The 16,542-nt window shown below is 34.5% G+C and overlaps 1 pseudogene; it reads left to right on the plus strand.

Moving 5' to 3' along the window:
* LOC149547101 (alpha-galactosidase-like) overlaps nucleotides 1-14,664 on the plus strand; it is a 71,727-nt pseudogene extending 57,063 nt beyond the window's left edge.
* Nucleotides 14,665-16,542: the final 1,878 nt, after the last annotated feature.

Below are 16,542 nucleotides of genomic sequence, written 5' to 3' on the forward strand. Positions count from 1 at the left end.
GGAATATGAGTTGCAAAGTTGCAAAAACCTTTGATTTGTTCTTCATTTGATGGGCAGGGATCCATCTCCCAGGGCAATTGAATTTTCATCTGACTAATGCCAAGTGTTTGTTTTGTTGATTGAATTTTCCACTCATCCATGTGACTATTGATACAAATTGATTTCTCTACATTCTAAGCTTAATCACTTGTGATATCATCCATTTAAATGCAATTACTTGTAGATTTTTATCTTCAAAATCCTTCAAAATCCTTAGATGATGAACCATTGGAGTTTATAGAGCTTCTCATCAAGGAGAGACTTATAACTAACCCACCAAACCCTAAATCACCTAGTCTTTGACTAGTGGAATGCTTACAAGATTTCTTACATAGGTTATCTTGAAAGGGGATGATGAGAAGAGAGGTCATCCTTTAGGAGTTCTAAACATAGACTTAAAATAAATATTGACTTGACTACAACTTAGAGCCAAAAGATATATGACTAAATACTAGGCAATACACTATCATGGAACTCTCCTTAGATGCACACTATCTAACTCTCAACAAGTCATCCTTACACTTGACATATGTCTCTACACTAGTGCAAACTATCTAACACTTAGACAATTTTTTAACTCTATATGCGTAAATGAGATGCTGAATACATGTTGCCATTAAAAAAAACAATCAAGGCATCTATTTGACCATATTGCCAATAGTTTCCTCTTTAAAAAAATTAGCATTTAGCTTAAAACTTGTGGAGAAAGTTAGTGCATTCCCCACCTATTCTAGATCTTGGAAATGACTTCCATTTGCTAAAAAATGATTATCAGAATTAGCAACAGATAGATTTAGATATTAAAAAAAATGAAATTGGACCTTTCATTAAAATTAATTTTCATTGGCCATTTGGGACTTTCTAATTATAAAATTAGCGAAGATTTTCTTGCCAAGTGAAGTGGGTTATATTATTAGGTCTTGGATGCCCTATATATCGGGAGGCTAGTTCGCTAGTTGGGATCATAGGTAGTATTTCCTTTCTTAGTGCTTTTAGAGGTCTCTATTTTAGAAATTGGAAAATAATTTCTTTTCTATTTACAGTTCTTCTAACTATTTTGCTGTGGGATTAGACAAATGACATCTCCAATGGGATCGGAAAGACTCCTCAAATGGGGTATGCCTTTTGTATTGCCCATACCAATTTTTTTTGGAAAACATGCATGTTTTACCCTTTGATTTGAAATTCCCCAATGCTTAGAACTCCACTATTTTTTTAAGTGATGAAAAAATGTGTGAATCATGGAAGCTCTACACATTTTAATCTCCATTGTTTGAATAGGATTATTAGTTACTCCAAAATTTAAGATATTTAATTTGAGTAATTCTAGATTAGAATCATAGTTCGAAAAAAAGAGGATTTGATTATTTTTGAAATGAGATTAAAGGAATTTCTTTGTTGAAATTAGATGAAACAACTGGAATCATTTTGGTTGTTCAATTGATGAAAGTATCATTCATGGAATAGGTAATCAATTAATTTTTTCTTCTCGTCACTTGCTCCTGACTATGGAAATAGTTTTATGTGGTATGAATGTGCAACATACAAGACTATGATGTTGATAATCCATGAAGGATTGACATTATTTTTTGTTCATCATCATTGACATCACCTCAAGCATTAATTTAACTTGCAGAGAATATGCATTTTTTTAAGAGTTGTCAGATAGTTTCAACCATGTTTTAAGATCTTCAAATTTTAGTGATGATTTGAAATTCAACTTTAACATTGACCTTTTTAATTTCCATAATACGGCTAATGTATTGGTTTCCACTGGATTATCCAAGGTTGGATATGTATATGTAAATATAGGTAAGGTTTATGGAATTCCTATTAAAATATTACCTGTTAATTCAATAACTTAAGCCTTGTATGAATGATAAACTATTTTGTCCATAAAATACCAAATGATTGTTGGGGTAAGCAAAAAATAGATGCTCATGTATGTTGTAAATGAATCAATACATGATACAAGAATTGAATTCACTTGTATTTTTCACTAGTTATCTAGCATGGAAATACCATGATTTGTTGAATAACTGTATTTAGAACAACTTTCATATGTGTGATATAGTCATATCTGTCCTATAAATAATTTTGTCAATAATGAGTTTTTGCTGAATATTTTTGAATAGAAATGATAATGAAAGCAATTTTTTCTTATGGAACTCAGAATGTTCTTATTTGGTGGCAGGGAAAAATGGTTACTAGAGCTTCAACATTTTCCTTGGGTATCAAGGCTTTGGTAGATTATGTTTACTCTAAAGGTCTTAAACTCATAATATATTTTGATGCTAGGTAAGCATACAATGAACATTGAGTGTGATTTAGAACAATGATACTACTAAAATCATACACAATCTTACTCAAAAGTACAAATAATAATATAGTGAACAATCAAGACTAATCTAGCCTTGGATAGTAGGCCTCTTTGGAATTGCAGATATATATATTTAATACTCTTTTGACTAACATGATTTTTGTGTTTTCCTTATTTCACCATATCTAACACTTGCAGTAATACAATGTTGGGCTCCCTAGGACATGAGGAACAAGATGCCAAAACATTTTCTTCATGGGTAACCTTTTTTCATACAATTCTATGCTCTAGTAATCAAATTCTACTAAATACTAGTATCAAAGTAGAAATGGTGATTTGATGAATGTGCATTTGCAGGGGGTGGACTACTTAAAATATGATAACTACAATAATGATGGAAGTCAACCTCAACAAAGGTACATAGTATTTGTTCTGTCATTGGACAATTGCTATTTGTGTGGGTTTACTCTTTATTGAATATGTATACAAATCCACAGGTACCCAATAATGAGTAAAGCACTGATTGAATCTGGTCATTTCATATTCTATTCAATGCGTGAAAGGTAAGAAATATTTGCAAACAAAACCTTTATCTCTATGCAACAATGGACCCTAATGATCCTATTTAATATAAATTTAAAATGATACTACCATTTGATGAGCAGGGGTGATCAAAATCTTGCCACATGGGCACCTACCATTGCAAATAGTTGGAGAACTACAAAAGACATCCAAGACAATTGGGATAGGTAAGATGTAATGCCCCACTCAAGAACCCAAAAGAAATAAACATAATATGTTACAATGTTTACTGAACTATTTTTTTAAAAGTTTAATCAACATCAAAGTAACAATAATTTGGAAGCACTATATACATACACATCAAGAATATGTAATCAATTACAAACATAGTTTCAATTCCTCAAGGGTTCCTTCACATTGAGTCACATTTAAGAAACATTTATTAATAAGTTTAAGTCTCTATTACAATGTCCATAATCATAAAATGAATAAACACATACATAGTCATATAAGCAAATGCATAAGTACAACTAATAATATGAAAGCACATCTAATGATTAACATCCACTGCACAGTCATAGGTTATGTGAAAATAGATACAAGTACATCAATATACAATAAAATATCCCATAGGATCTCAAAACACATGACACATAGATACATCAAATGAATAGAAGCCTTCAAAATAAGAGAAAGAATGATAATGATACCACTGTATCAAGGAGCATCCAACATCTGTCAATCTGAGGGGGACCCAAATGGTAAGAAGACACTACCTCCCAACTGTGTAGTCACCTAATTAGGCTCCCACTTGCACCATGCAGGAGAGATAATGTACGATCCACACACAAATAATCAAATCATAAAATAATCCTAGGCAAGGAATCCTGATAATCAATGTCAAGTGTCACAAACACAATGAACAAAAGATAACAATTGTCATCAATAAAAGTAAACTACCAATCACTAACTCCAACAATAAAAAACACCACCAATGAATAAATGATCATTCATTAATAAAAGTCAACTATACAAAATACATGACATCCAATCAATAAGTAACAATTTACAATAAATACACTATCAAAAGAAATATCCAACAAGTACACCACTAGAGGCAAATATATAAAAAAACTATGAAGGAGACTCAGGCTATATACTATGGAGTGTCATTATATGAGCCAACTCTAGAGTTACTTTAGAAATCTCTCAAGACCTCAGCCCCCTAGTGACTCTATGCGGAACTAGAATACCCTCTCATAATGATGAGGAAACTAGTCATACTTCTCAAGGTATCATCTCCATCTCATCTTTATTCTATACAAGCACTCAAGACATGGATGAGGGAAAATCTCCAACTTATCTTTTTAATGTATCTCAAGGAAATGGGCTAGGCAAGATATTTTAATTACTATGTTATCACTTGGTACACAACTTATAATGAGTTACCTTGGTAGCCACTTTGGGCCTCGACCTTGATTGCAAGCCACTCCAATAGATATGCACCTAAACTACCTTCCCAAAAATCACAAACCACAATAGTGTCCCATACCACAAGAGTAATATTGATTGAATTTGGTTCCTTAACAGGAAATTCGAAAATAACATTGGTTCTCAAATCCTAAGTTCTCAACATTGCTCAATAGCATAAGACTCATAAAACATAAATCTCAATTCAAATAATAAAGTTCATTATAACATCCAGTCAAATAATCATAAAAGAAATCTCGAAAATGCCTCTAGTGTGCATCATAACTTGGCCAACTAAACAACTCACAAAGGAAAACTATCACAAAAATAAACATCACAAGACTATAAATAGAATATTAAAAAGAACATAGTTTTCAGCCACATGATTTAATTCCACCAATTTTTTTTGTTTAGTTTGGGTCATAAGGATGAGTTTAGAAATAAAGTAAGAATATACATGTTAATATAAATTGTTATGCTGATATGCTTATTTAAAATAATAAGTATTTAAATATCCAATCTTTTTGTGCATATAAAATATCATACAATATTATCATGTTATTAATTTAAATAATCTTAAATTATAAATGATTTAATTAATAACATAAATGTATATTATTGTATTTAAATATTGATATTAATTTCAATTTCTAAAATATTAATATAACTTTATTTAAGTCTAATATTAATATTTATGAGAAGTAAGTGGTAGGTCTCAAGAATGTGGAGAAGCGTTGGCTGTCGGCTGGGCTAGGGTTTTTCCCCTAGCCTGTTCTTGGTGTTTGATCTTTACTATTTTTCTATTCTGTTTGGATTGCTAGCTACTAGACATAATTTGCGTCGGTGTTTTTGGAAATCTTTTGCAGTCAATTTTGGATTGGGGTTTTATTGTTTGCATGGCAGGGCCTAGGATTTCTTCTCCGTTGGTGAGAATAGATGGTTCTTCTCCAACTATGCATGCAATGCGATCTGAATCGTTTTATTCAGGGGAGAGCTCCAAGCTGAAAAAAGTTAATGGTTGTTTTCCACGTAGCCATGATCGCTCTGTTCTGGTTACTCCTCCGACAGCTGTAATGGAGGACACTGATTATTGGACCAAGCATGCTTTGATATGCAAATTTCTTGGAATTTGGATTTCCCTATCCGCTCTTGAGGCATGGATCTACCGCTCATGGCAGGTGGAAGGCGATATGGAGATTATGTTGGCGGGGAATAGTTTTTCTTTTGTTGTATTCTCTTGCATGTCTAATCGGGATCGTGTTTTTGAAGGAGGCCCTTATTTCTACAACCATGTGGGGTTATTTGTCAAACCTTGGCATTTAGGTTTTAATTCTGCTGAGGATCTCCCTTCAACAGTGCTAGTTTGGGTTCGCTTGCCTCGTCTTCCCTTGGAATTTTGGCGTGAAGACATCCTTCGACAAATTGCTGCTTTGTTGGGGAAGCCGGCTGTGATCACACATCAATCCCTCAATAAAAAGGTTATTTCTTATGCTAGAATTTGTGTTGAAATTAATTTGAATAACCCATTACCAGATTCTTTGGAAATTTGTATGGGGGATTTTTCTTGGGTGCAGCAATTAGATTATGAATCTCTCCCTTTCTGTTGCCGGATTTGCCATGAGTATGGTCATTTATTGTGTTAGTGCCCCCGTAACTCAAGTTTCAAAGGAGTGGATGGTTCTACAACTGGCAATACTGGTTGTTTGGCAGATACTACAGGGAAAGGACAATCTCAAATGGCTAATACTACCAAGGGGATGACTCCACAAGAGGCTACAGGTAAGGGTAAGGCTCAAATGAAGGATAAGGATGGATTTACTCTTGTTCTCCCTCATGCTAAGGGACATGGTTAAAAGAGGCCTTTGAAAGAAAGATTATCTGATTCAGGTTTTAACTGCTTTGAGGTGCTGGATAGTATGGTTCTAGAGGAGGGTATTCCTCCTCCTATCTCTTCTGATCCAGTTTGCCCAGATGAGAGATTTGTTCCTAATGATGCTTGTGGGGCATCCCAAGTTGTAGTATATCAGAACTGTGAGGTCCCTGTAGCTCCTGTGACAAAGGCTCTGGTGACTCTTGCAGTGTTGGAGGATAATGATGTTGTTTTAGCTGACTTGGTTAAGGATGTGCTACCATCAGGTAAGGGCAAGGGTTCTCCTCTCCCCTTGGGGTTGATGTCTTGACCCTTTAAGCGGGCTTCTTCTACTCCTCCTCTAAGGAGTGGGTGAAAAATAGACCAAGAGAAGATTAAACTCACAAGAGATATATTGATTGAGTCTGGTTCAGTGAAACCTTTGGATTATCATTTTCCCAATTCTACCCAAAGATGATTATTCTCTCATGGAATGTAAGGGGGTTGAATAGCATCCCTAGACAAAAGGCTATTCATAACTTGGTGGTTGATCATAGCCCTGATGTTTTTTGTATCCAAGAGACTAAGCTCTCTGTGGAGTCTATGGTCCAACATGCCTCTAGTATTTGGTTTCGTGGCCAATGCTAGTGTGTTGGGGCAACAGGCAGTGTGGGTGGTTTAGCTATATTTTGGGATCCTCAAAAAATTTCTCCTCTTGGATGGATGTCTTCTTTCTTAGCTCTCTCTATGGTAGCTTCTGCTCTAGACTTAAGAGAGGTAATCATGGTTACTAATGTGTATGCACCTGTTGATCTTGTGGGAAAGGAGGAAATTTGGGAACATATTCAATATGTTAGAAATTGTCATCCTTATCATCCTTGAGTGTTAGCAGGGGACTTCAATTCAGTTTTAAGTCTGGAGGAGAAGCATGGTGGTTTGGCTAGATTGGGGCCTTCTTCTGCTCTTCTTCGGCAACATATATCTCTTTTGCATCTCTTTGATGTTAAGCCTTCTAATGGTCTCTATACCTGAAATAATCGCAAGACTGGTGTTGCTGCTATCTCAAAACGTCTGGATAGATTTCTTGTTTCTTGCTTCTGGGTTAGTGGCACCCTTATTATCTCTTCAGAAATCCTTGATTGGAGGGGTTTAGATCATTGGCCAATCAAATTTTTTACTATAGGGGCTTATGTTCTAAAGCATCCTCCTTTTAAGTTCCAGTTGGTGTGACTTCGAGACTCCTCTCTTCATGATTTTGTTTTCTATTGGTGGAAAGATGGTGCTCCTGCATATGGTACTGCAATGTTCTCATTTTCTAAAAGGCTTCAATATGTTAAAAGGTAGCTCAAGATATGGAATAGGGAATGCTTTGGGAACCTTCACTTTATGAAGAGGCTTGCTCAAGAAGATCTTGATGTCATCACAAGGGAGATTAGAGATCGAGGCTTCTCAGAGGATCTTGGCAAGGCTGAATCCCTTGCTTCTAGAGCTCTAGAAGAATGGGAACTTTGAGAGGAAATTTTTTGGAAGCAAAAGGCTAGAGTTGATTGGCTCCAGGAAGGTGATCGTAACACTGCCTTTTTCCATAAAACAGTGCAATCTCGCCGGAATCAGAGCACTATCTTGTCTTTGGTTAATTCTCAAGGTATCTAACTGAATTCCTTGCCAACTTTGTTCTAGGAGGCTATTTGGTACTTCTCTACCCTCTTCTCTAAGGACTCTCCTCCTGCTGATAATGAAGAAACTCTTATTTTTTCCTGTATTCCTTCCCTTATCACTCAGGAAATGAATGATTATCTCATGCATCCTATTTCTTTGGAAGAGTTGGAGGAGGTGGTCTTTGGCATGCCTAAGGGGAAGGCTCCTGGTCCTGATGGCTTTCCAGTTGAATTCTTTCAGGAATTTTGGGACATCATTAATCATGATTTGTTGGAGGTGGTTAAAGAATCCTATACTAGCAAGCAGATGCTTCGAGCTTTGAACTCTACATTCTTGGCTCTTATTCCTAAGAGAGAGGGTGCTAATCAATTGGATTTTTTTAGACCAATTGCCTTATGTAATGTGGTTTACAAAGTTATTACTAAGTTGATTGCTGAGAGATTGAAAAGGTGGCTTCCCATTATTATCTCAGAAGAACAAGGTGGTTTTGTTGCTGGCAGACAAAGTTTGGATGGGGTGGTTATTGCTACTGAGGCTTTTCACTCTATGGCTACTTCAAGGGAGAGATCCATGTTTGTTAAGTTGGATATGGCTAAGGCCTATGATAGAGTTAAATGGAGCTTCCTAAGGAGTATTCTTCTTTCTTTTGGATTTAGCTCTGACTGGGTGAGTTGGATTATGAGTTGTGTTACTTCTGCCTCTTTTTCTGTTCTTATTAATGGTCAACCTTCTCAATTATTTGGTGCTTCTAGAGGCCTCCGCCAGGGTGACCCTCTCTCCCCATATCTATTCATCATCATGGCTGAAGGCTTGGGCAGATTCATTAAGCATCAGGTGTCCCAGAATTCTATTCAAGGCTGGCGGTGGGGTAATGGCTTACCTTCTCTTTCCCATCTTCAATTTGTTGATGATTCTGCTCTTGTTGGTCTTGCTAGGATCAAGGAAGCTAAAGCCTTTTGACATGCTTTGAACGTTTATTTGTTAGCTTCAGGCCAGAAAGTTAATGAGCACAAATCTTCCATTTACTTTTTTAACACTCCTGATTCTATTCAGCACAGGATTGTTGGTATCCTACAGCTTCAGATAGGATCACTTCCTTTGACTTATCTTGGCATCCCTATTGCTCTTTCCAGGCAGCCACGTCTCTTCTGGAAAAATTTGATTAACAAGCTTCAGGATAAGGTAAATCATTGGACTCATAGATGGCTTTCTACTACTGCCTGGGTTACTCTTCTTCAAGCTGTTATCCAAGCTCTTCCTACTTATCGAAGCATGGTTCATGTTGCACCTATTTACTTTCTCAAGGAGTTTGATGCTCTTTCTTGACAATTCCTTTGGAGTGGTAATTTTCATAGTACTAAATGGAGCTTGGTTAATTGGGCAATTGTTTGTAGGCCTAAAAAGGAGGGTGGTCTTGGTCTTCGATCTGCTCTATTGAGTAGTCAAGCTTTGGCTGCTAAACTTTATTGGCAATGGTGCTCTAGACAACATCAACTTTGGGCTCATATTATCACTCATAAATATTTTCATGGTGCTGATCCTTACTCTGTTTTTGCACTTCCTCTTGAAGGTCGTGGCTCAATGGTTTGGCATACTTTGAAGATAGGTGCGATGTTGGTAAAGAGGGGTCTGTTTTGGATATGTAAAGGAGGTTCTCAGGCTTTGTTTTGGTCTAATGCTTGGGATGGATTCCCTTCCATTTTATCCATATACCCTCATCTTCAGCCTCTTTGTGACTCTTTTCTTGCCGCTGGATGGGATAAAGTGGCTCATTACAAGACTCCTTATCAATTGGGACATGTTGTTGGTTACAAATGGAAGCATTCTTCTGATTGGCCTCCTGGAGGTACAGACATGGATCATTAGGAGCTTTCTCAAATTTTGGCCTCTAGAGAGTGTTCTTCTTTGCTTGGTCTAGATGTTTTGGCTTGGGGCGGTACCTTGTCTAGTAAATATCATGTCTCTGCTGGGTATCAGGAGATAACTAGACAATTATTTGGGGATGTTGAGGTCCTTTGGTGGAAGCAAGTTTGGAATAAAGTTTCTTGGTCCAAGTGCAATTTTTTCATGTGGCTAGTGGCTCGCAACTGTTGTCTTACCTGGGATAATCTTTGTAAACATGGATTTCAGGGCCTCTCTTATTGTGTTTTGTGTGGTAATGGAGAGGAGTCTGTCTCCCATATGTTCTTCCATTTCTCCTATTCTACTCAAATATGGCACCTTTGGTGGAGCACTTGGGGTTGCTCTTGTTGGCATGCTTCCTCTTTGCCTGAGTTCTGGGCCCGCTTGGGTACTGCTCCCTCCAAGTCTTCTTTTCTCCATGCTGCTTGGATTGCTGGCCCATCTTTCATGCTTTGGCATATCTGGTTGGAGAGGAATTATCGCATATTCCAAGATGTTCGGCTTGGTGTTTTCCATATTTGGTGGAAAATATCACATTCTCTTCAGGAAACTATTCTTGTGAAGTGTGAGCTTGATGGGGGTATGGATCTGATTGATCTTGCTATCTGTAATCGCCTCAATTTTCATCTGCAGGATGGGGCTGCAGCTCATAGGATTCCTTCTATGTCTAGGCAGCTTCACCATCAAAGGAAGGGTCGAGTTAATCGGGATGGGCACTGGACTCCTCCTCCCTGTGGAGTTCTAAAAATTAACACTGATGGTTCTTCCCGTGGGAATCCTGGTCCGGCTGGTATTGGCGGAGTGGCTCGTTGTAGTTCTGGGGATGTTAAATTTTTCTTCTCAGTTCATAAGGGTGATTATACTAACAATCTCATGGAAGCTCAAGCTATTTTATATGCTGTGGAACAGTTTTGTTTGCGGGGATGGAGTAAGATTATCTGTGAGTCTAATTCCCAGGTGGTGGTGAACATGCTTTCTTCGCAAGAGCTTGAGGATGTTAGTTGGTAGGTGGCCACTGTTGTTAAGCAGATTCTTTTATTCTCTTCCTCTTTTCAGTTCATTAGGTTCACGTATATTCCTCGTGAATAGAATAGAACTGCTGATTGTTTAGCCAAATGGGCATCTAGTCATGATCCAGGTTGGAATATTAGAGATAAGAGGCAACTATCCTTTGAGATGGTGCAAGAATTTGATGATCTTATTGCTCAGGATCGAGCTCCTTGTTGAGCTCTCCTTGTTGTATTCCTTTCTGTCTTAATAAATTTTTACCTCTCTTTTTGCTAATATTAATATTTATTTTTCCTTTAATTCATAATGCAACTAGAGATAAAATTATAAATTTAATTTAATTATTCATAATTTCTCTCATAAAGTCAAATAGTTATTAACTAAATGATTATAAAGTGAATTCTACCACAACTTCTCTTAAAATATAATAAAATTATAAAATTTAGTTATTAGCTTCCCTCTTGCATTAATAAATATTAAATTATTTATATGCAACTAAGAGTTTAATTAGACTTAAAGAATCATGAATATTACTAACATTCACTTCAACTAAATGAATAATACATATTAATTTTTTTAGAAATTAATAAATAATTTTAAAATTTTATTTTTAATTAAATAATTTATTTTTAAATAATTAAATCTGAAAATTATATTATATTAAATAAAAATACACATACAATCAGTATTTTTGCATGTCTTTGATCTCTCAAATCATGCAACCATATTATACTTAGTTTTCTATTTTTAACATATTTGTTTTCACATGCATGTAACCTTACTATACTTAGCTTTTTACTTTTGGCATATTAGTTTTCACATGCATTTCTATTTTTAGTGTATTTGTTTTCATATGCATGTAACCATACTATACTTAACCTTTTATTTTTACCATATAAAATTATTTTAGATATAAGAATAATATTTATCTATATTTAGAAAATTCATTATAATCACATCGTTCTAATAATAAATTTAAATTTGAAACACTAAATGTTCAATTTATTATTTTCTTCCAATTTTCAATAATAATTTTTTTTGTTATATTAGAAAGGGGTTTATAAGAATATAGTCACAATAATTTTCTACAATTTTTTGTATAATTTTTCACAGTCAAGTTTTCTTGATTAATAAGTTTATCCATTTCAAAATCTATAACATAATTCTTTATTCAACAATTAACATAGTAAATTAATAAGAAATATGCAAACACCTAAGAAGACATGAAGTAGACAGATCTTTCAATAAAATTCTACAATGAATTTTTAAACTTTACCTCAAAACCACAGCTAAAATCGGAGACAATTTGTGAATGCATGCAAATCCAAACCCTCTTTCAACCATTCCTTTGATCCAATTCCAATTTTTTCTCTCCAAAACTTGTGTATCTAGAAATGAGCTCTAATCTCTTTAATAAAAAGCTTTTTCCTCAAATCAAGGCTTTGGTCATGCAATCATGTGTAAACCCTTTATCTTTAATTACTATATTTCAATTTTCATGCACACACTTTATGTAATTTAATTAAAATAAACTTTCTTAAATTAACATTTTCTCTTCCTTATTAAATCATGTGACATTTTTAATCTAATATTTATTAATTTAACTAATAATATTATTTAGAGTTTATTAAAAATAAAACTTCAAAACAAATTATTATTAAATTAAATAAATATAAATACTCCTAAATTATAACTTTAATCAAATCTTTTAAATTTATTTCTTTCATGCACATTTAAAAAACTTTTTAATTAAAATATTCTTTTATATTTTATGTTCCTCTAGTTTATTAATTAGTTCAAGCATTAATTAAAGCATAGTTTATTTTTTAAATTAATAATAATAATCAAAGCTCATTGTTTAAATGCAACTCTAATTTAATTATTATTAAATAAAGAGTTATAATAAAGTAATATTAAATCTTTGATTTTTAATATTTAATTATCTTTTTTTGTCCAACTTTTTAAATTAAACTTTTAAATTAAATCTTTTAAACTGAAGTACATATTTAATTAATTAAATATCATCATATTCTAATTTCTCTTTAACCAATTTTATAAATTAGACTTCTAAATTAAAATATATATTTAATTAATTAAATATTCTCATGCTTTAATATATATTTTTTATCAAATAATATTTAATTATATGATTAACCCAAATTTTCTTTATATATAGGTAATTGGCCGAAGCCTAGATTATTTATTATTCATTTTATTATTATTGTTATATTAATTATTATTATGTGTTAATCTTGGGTCGATTTGAACCCAAGACCTCCTCGATGAGAGGCTTGCAATTTACCAATGAGTTGTAGGCTCTTGCCTGATTAACCCAAATATTATGATTAATTATTTACCAAATAAATCACATAGAGAAATTCACATAAAAGAAACATTACCAAAACAGATCAAAACTCAAAATCAAAAAACATAGATAGAGATAAACTCACAAATTTTAAAGAGGGTGGAAAGTTAGTTATGAGCCCTCCTTGCAAGGCAAGCATTTAGCCTATGGCTGAGAATGGACCTGAACATTATCTCCCCATTCTTACCATTGAATTATTGTGATAGGGCATGCTCATCCTGGTAACTCAGGGAAGTTAATGCTTGATACCTACATTTTGCATGAAAGATGAGCATGTACATGTATATAAATATATCTAAACTAAATAGGCAATGGTGGGGCATGGTACATCATGTAGATCCCGACTAGCAAGTGACTATGACTCTCTCCCTTAACCACATCAAACATGAAAAAAAAAAAAAGAAGACACATACACAGGCACCATACACATGCAAGTATGGGGTAAGTATCATAATAGCTATAAGTCAAACATCAAATGCCTAGATAAAATAATGCATCATTGCAAATATGAAGTAATCATCATTAAAGCATCATCTGATATTGCTATGAAAGAAATCATATTAATTAACTACAAACCATTAAAGCATCGTTAATGTGCTAGTAATCACAATCATTAATCAACATATGAAATATAATCAACTAAGTAATTCTTTATTGATATATATGTAATCCAAGTCATGAAATAATTTCATATAATTATAAATTCAATACCCTTGAAACTAGCACATGCATGAAATAGGCATAAAAGAGTTTGGTAAATATAATGGAAAAGCAAACTATAGGTGGGCACCGCATCAAACATGATAATAGTATATATTCATGTCACCATGAATTATTTTCAAATAATAAAACTATTCAACTAAGAATAAAATAAATTGGTTTACATTTTCTATTTCTTATAGTATCACATCTAGAGTAGATCATAATGATTAGTGGGCATCCTATGTAGGTCTTGGTGCATGGAATGGTTAGTTTCTTGTACCATTGATAACACTTGTATTAATTTTTGTTTCAAATTCAAACTGCATGTCAAATGAATTTGGTCCCTGTATTTGCTAAACTAGATCTTGACATGTTGGAGGTTGGAAATGGAGGGATGACAATGGAGGAATACAAATTTCATTTCAACATATGGGCTTTAATAAAGGTGGTAACATACTACTAAATATATTTAGGTAGTTTTCCATGGTCTTGGGTTTAATTTTTTAAGAGTTTAAGAGGTGAGATATCTTGTGGCCAGCTGCTCTAACCCATGGGGACTACTTTCGTTGTAGTTCACATTGGGCATTCGTCATCGTTGGACTAGGTTGTAGGGACACCCTGTGTGTAGATTTTAGTTTGAAAACCCATATCAATTAATGAGTAATTTTCATAGCTTATTTTCTTGGCCTCTACATTTGCAAACCTAGTATATGTTGTTATTTCTTGTAGGCACTATTGTTGATTGGTTGCAACCTAATGTTTGCTAGCAATGAGACATTGGGGATTGTTGGTAATAGAGAAGTCATTTTTTCAGTCAAGGTTAGTTAAATGAGTTCAATCTTGATCAAACCAAATCAAATTATTTCTATATGGATGTAGCGCAAGGCAAGAGAATCCCTAAACGAGACATTGAAGCCCCCAACAAATAACCACATAGTGGAAACACAACAACAAAGCAATAATAATGCAAAACTTGATATCAAATCACAATTCTTTATTCATTTAATAACTGATCACATGCAATATGACCAATTGTAAGGCCTTCAGTGTTAGGGCCAAATACAAAAAACAATTAAAATAATAGTTCTACAAGATCCTGCAAGATTCAGTTACCACATGCCAATTCTAGCTAGTCCAGATCCACAATTGGATAAGAACACCAAGAAGAATCCACACTTGTACCTTCAAGTCCCCCAAGAAATCCTCTAGTTCTTAAGCTACAACCCTAGCTTTTCAAAATTTTCATCTATTGTTCATCCTCTTCTCCAAGCTGTAATGATCACCACTACTTAAAGACTCTAAAAGACCTCTTACTTATACACAGGTAAGCCACAAGTCAACCTAGGTTGTTACAAAATAAATTAAATCCCTTACATTAAATATAGGTCAAGCCACAACTTGGCTACAACCCTAAATTAAATACCCATAGATAAATTAAATGCCAAAATTTGTCTTATAGACAACTCGACACCAATAGAACCAAGACCAAACTGAGTGTCAGCAAAACCAAGCCAAGCACTAGTAAATTTCCAAGCATTGTCGAGTTCTAGAGACCATGCCAAGTTTTAGAGACCATGTTGAGTAACCAAAGACCATGCCAAGTTCCACAGACCATGCCAAGCTCTCAGATCATGCCAAGCTCCTAGACCATGCTGAGCTCCCAAAGCATGCTGAGCACCAATCCTTCTTCAACTCTGTACCAATCCAAAAATCCTCCAAAGAAATTATTGAGCCTCATTCCATGAACTCCAAAGTAGTCACTGAGAAAATCCAAGATGCTCCTAAATCAGACTCCCTAGGAAAATAGAAAAGTATGTTCCACACTTTGATGCCCAAAGAAAGAGAAACAACCCCCTTCATCTTCACTAAAGGCTTCCACTCCAATAGGGACAATAAAACCAATCTACAGATCATCCACATTTGCATCATTCAAACACTAGAATCTCAACCATCCAATCATTATTCTCACTCCCATGAACAAATTGAACATAATGCTTCAACAACAAGACCTCATTCATATAAGAAACTAGTGAATCCACACCAACAAGAATAAACTCCATATTAGAAACAATATGTAGATGTCCATCAAAACATACCAAACTCACAACACTAGTAATCTCATTACTGACAACAAGATGCTCTACAACATACAAGTCATCACCAACAACAACCAAATCATGCATGACCAAGTGCTCTAAAATTTCCATGTCAGACCCAATTGATTGATCATGAAAACCAACTTCCATCCCAGCATCAACAAGATTAGGAATACCCTCAACAAAAATCTCAAGCTTCTCTATAGGTTCTATATTAGACTCCACAAACTAATTAACAAAACCAACCTCTTCTATCTCAACCTTGTGATGCCATTTTCTCTCCCGAACAAGTCTTCTAACTAGCTAGACAACTCTTTTTCAGATTGGTAGACTCCAACTCCACAAATATCCATGGAATTCCTTCCTCACCCTATCCTTAACTCGATCAGCCAATCTAGCTTCAAATCAAGAAAACATCTAATAAAACCTTCTTTCTACCACATCATGGAGATTTGCAATCATACTAGGGTCTAATCCTCTCAGAGCCATCTCCCAAGATCTTTGTAAACCCTTTGCAACAAATCCTTCCCATGCTCCTTGTGATAAATCCAAATTGTTTGCAAGTTAGATTGTAACCTATCACCTCACATGAACAATCAAGAACCAAATC

This window comes from Cupressus sempervirens, chromosome 7 (genome assembly GCF_028749045.1).
Source record: "Cupressus sempervirens isolate cs-2001-9-10 chromosome 7, ASM2874904v1, whole genome shotgun sequence".
NCBI classification, from domain to species: domain Eukaryota; kingdom Viridiplantae; phylum Streptophyta; class Pinopsida; order Cupressales; family Cupressaceae; genus Cupressus; species Cupressus sempervirens.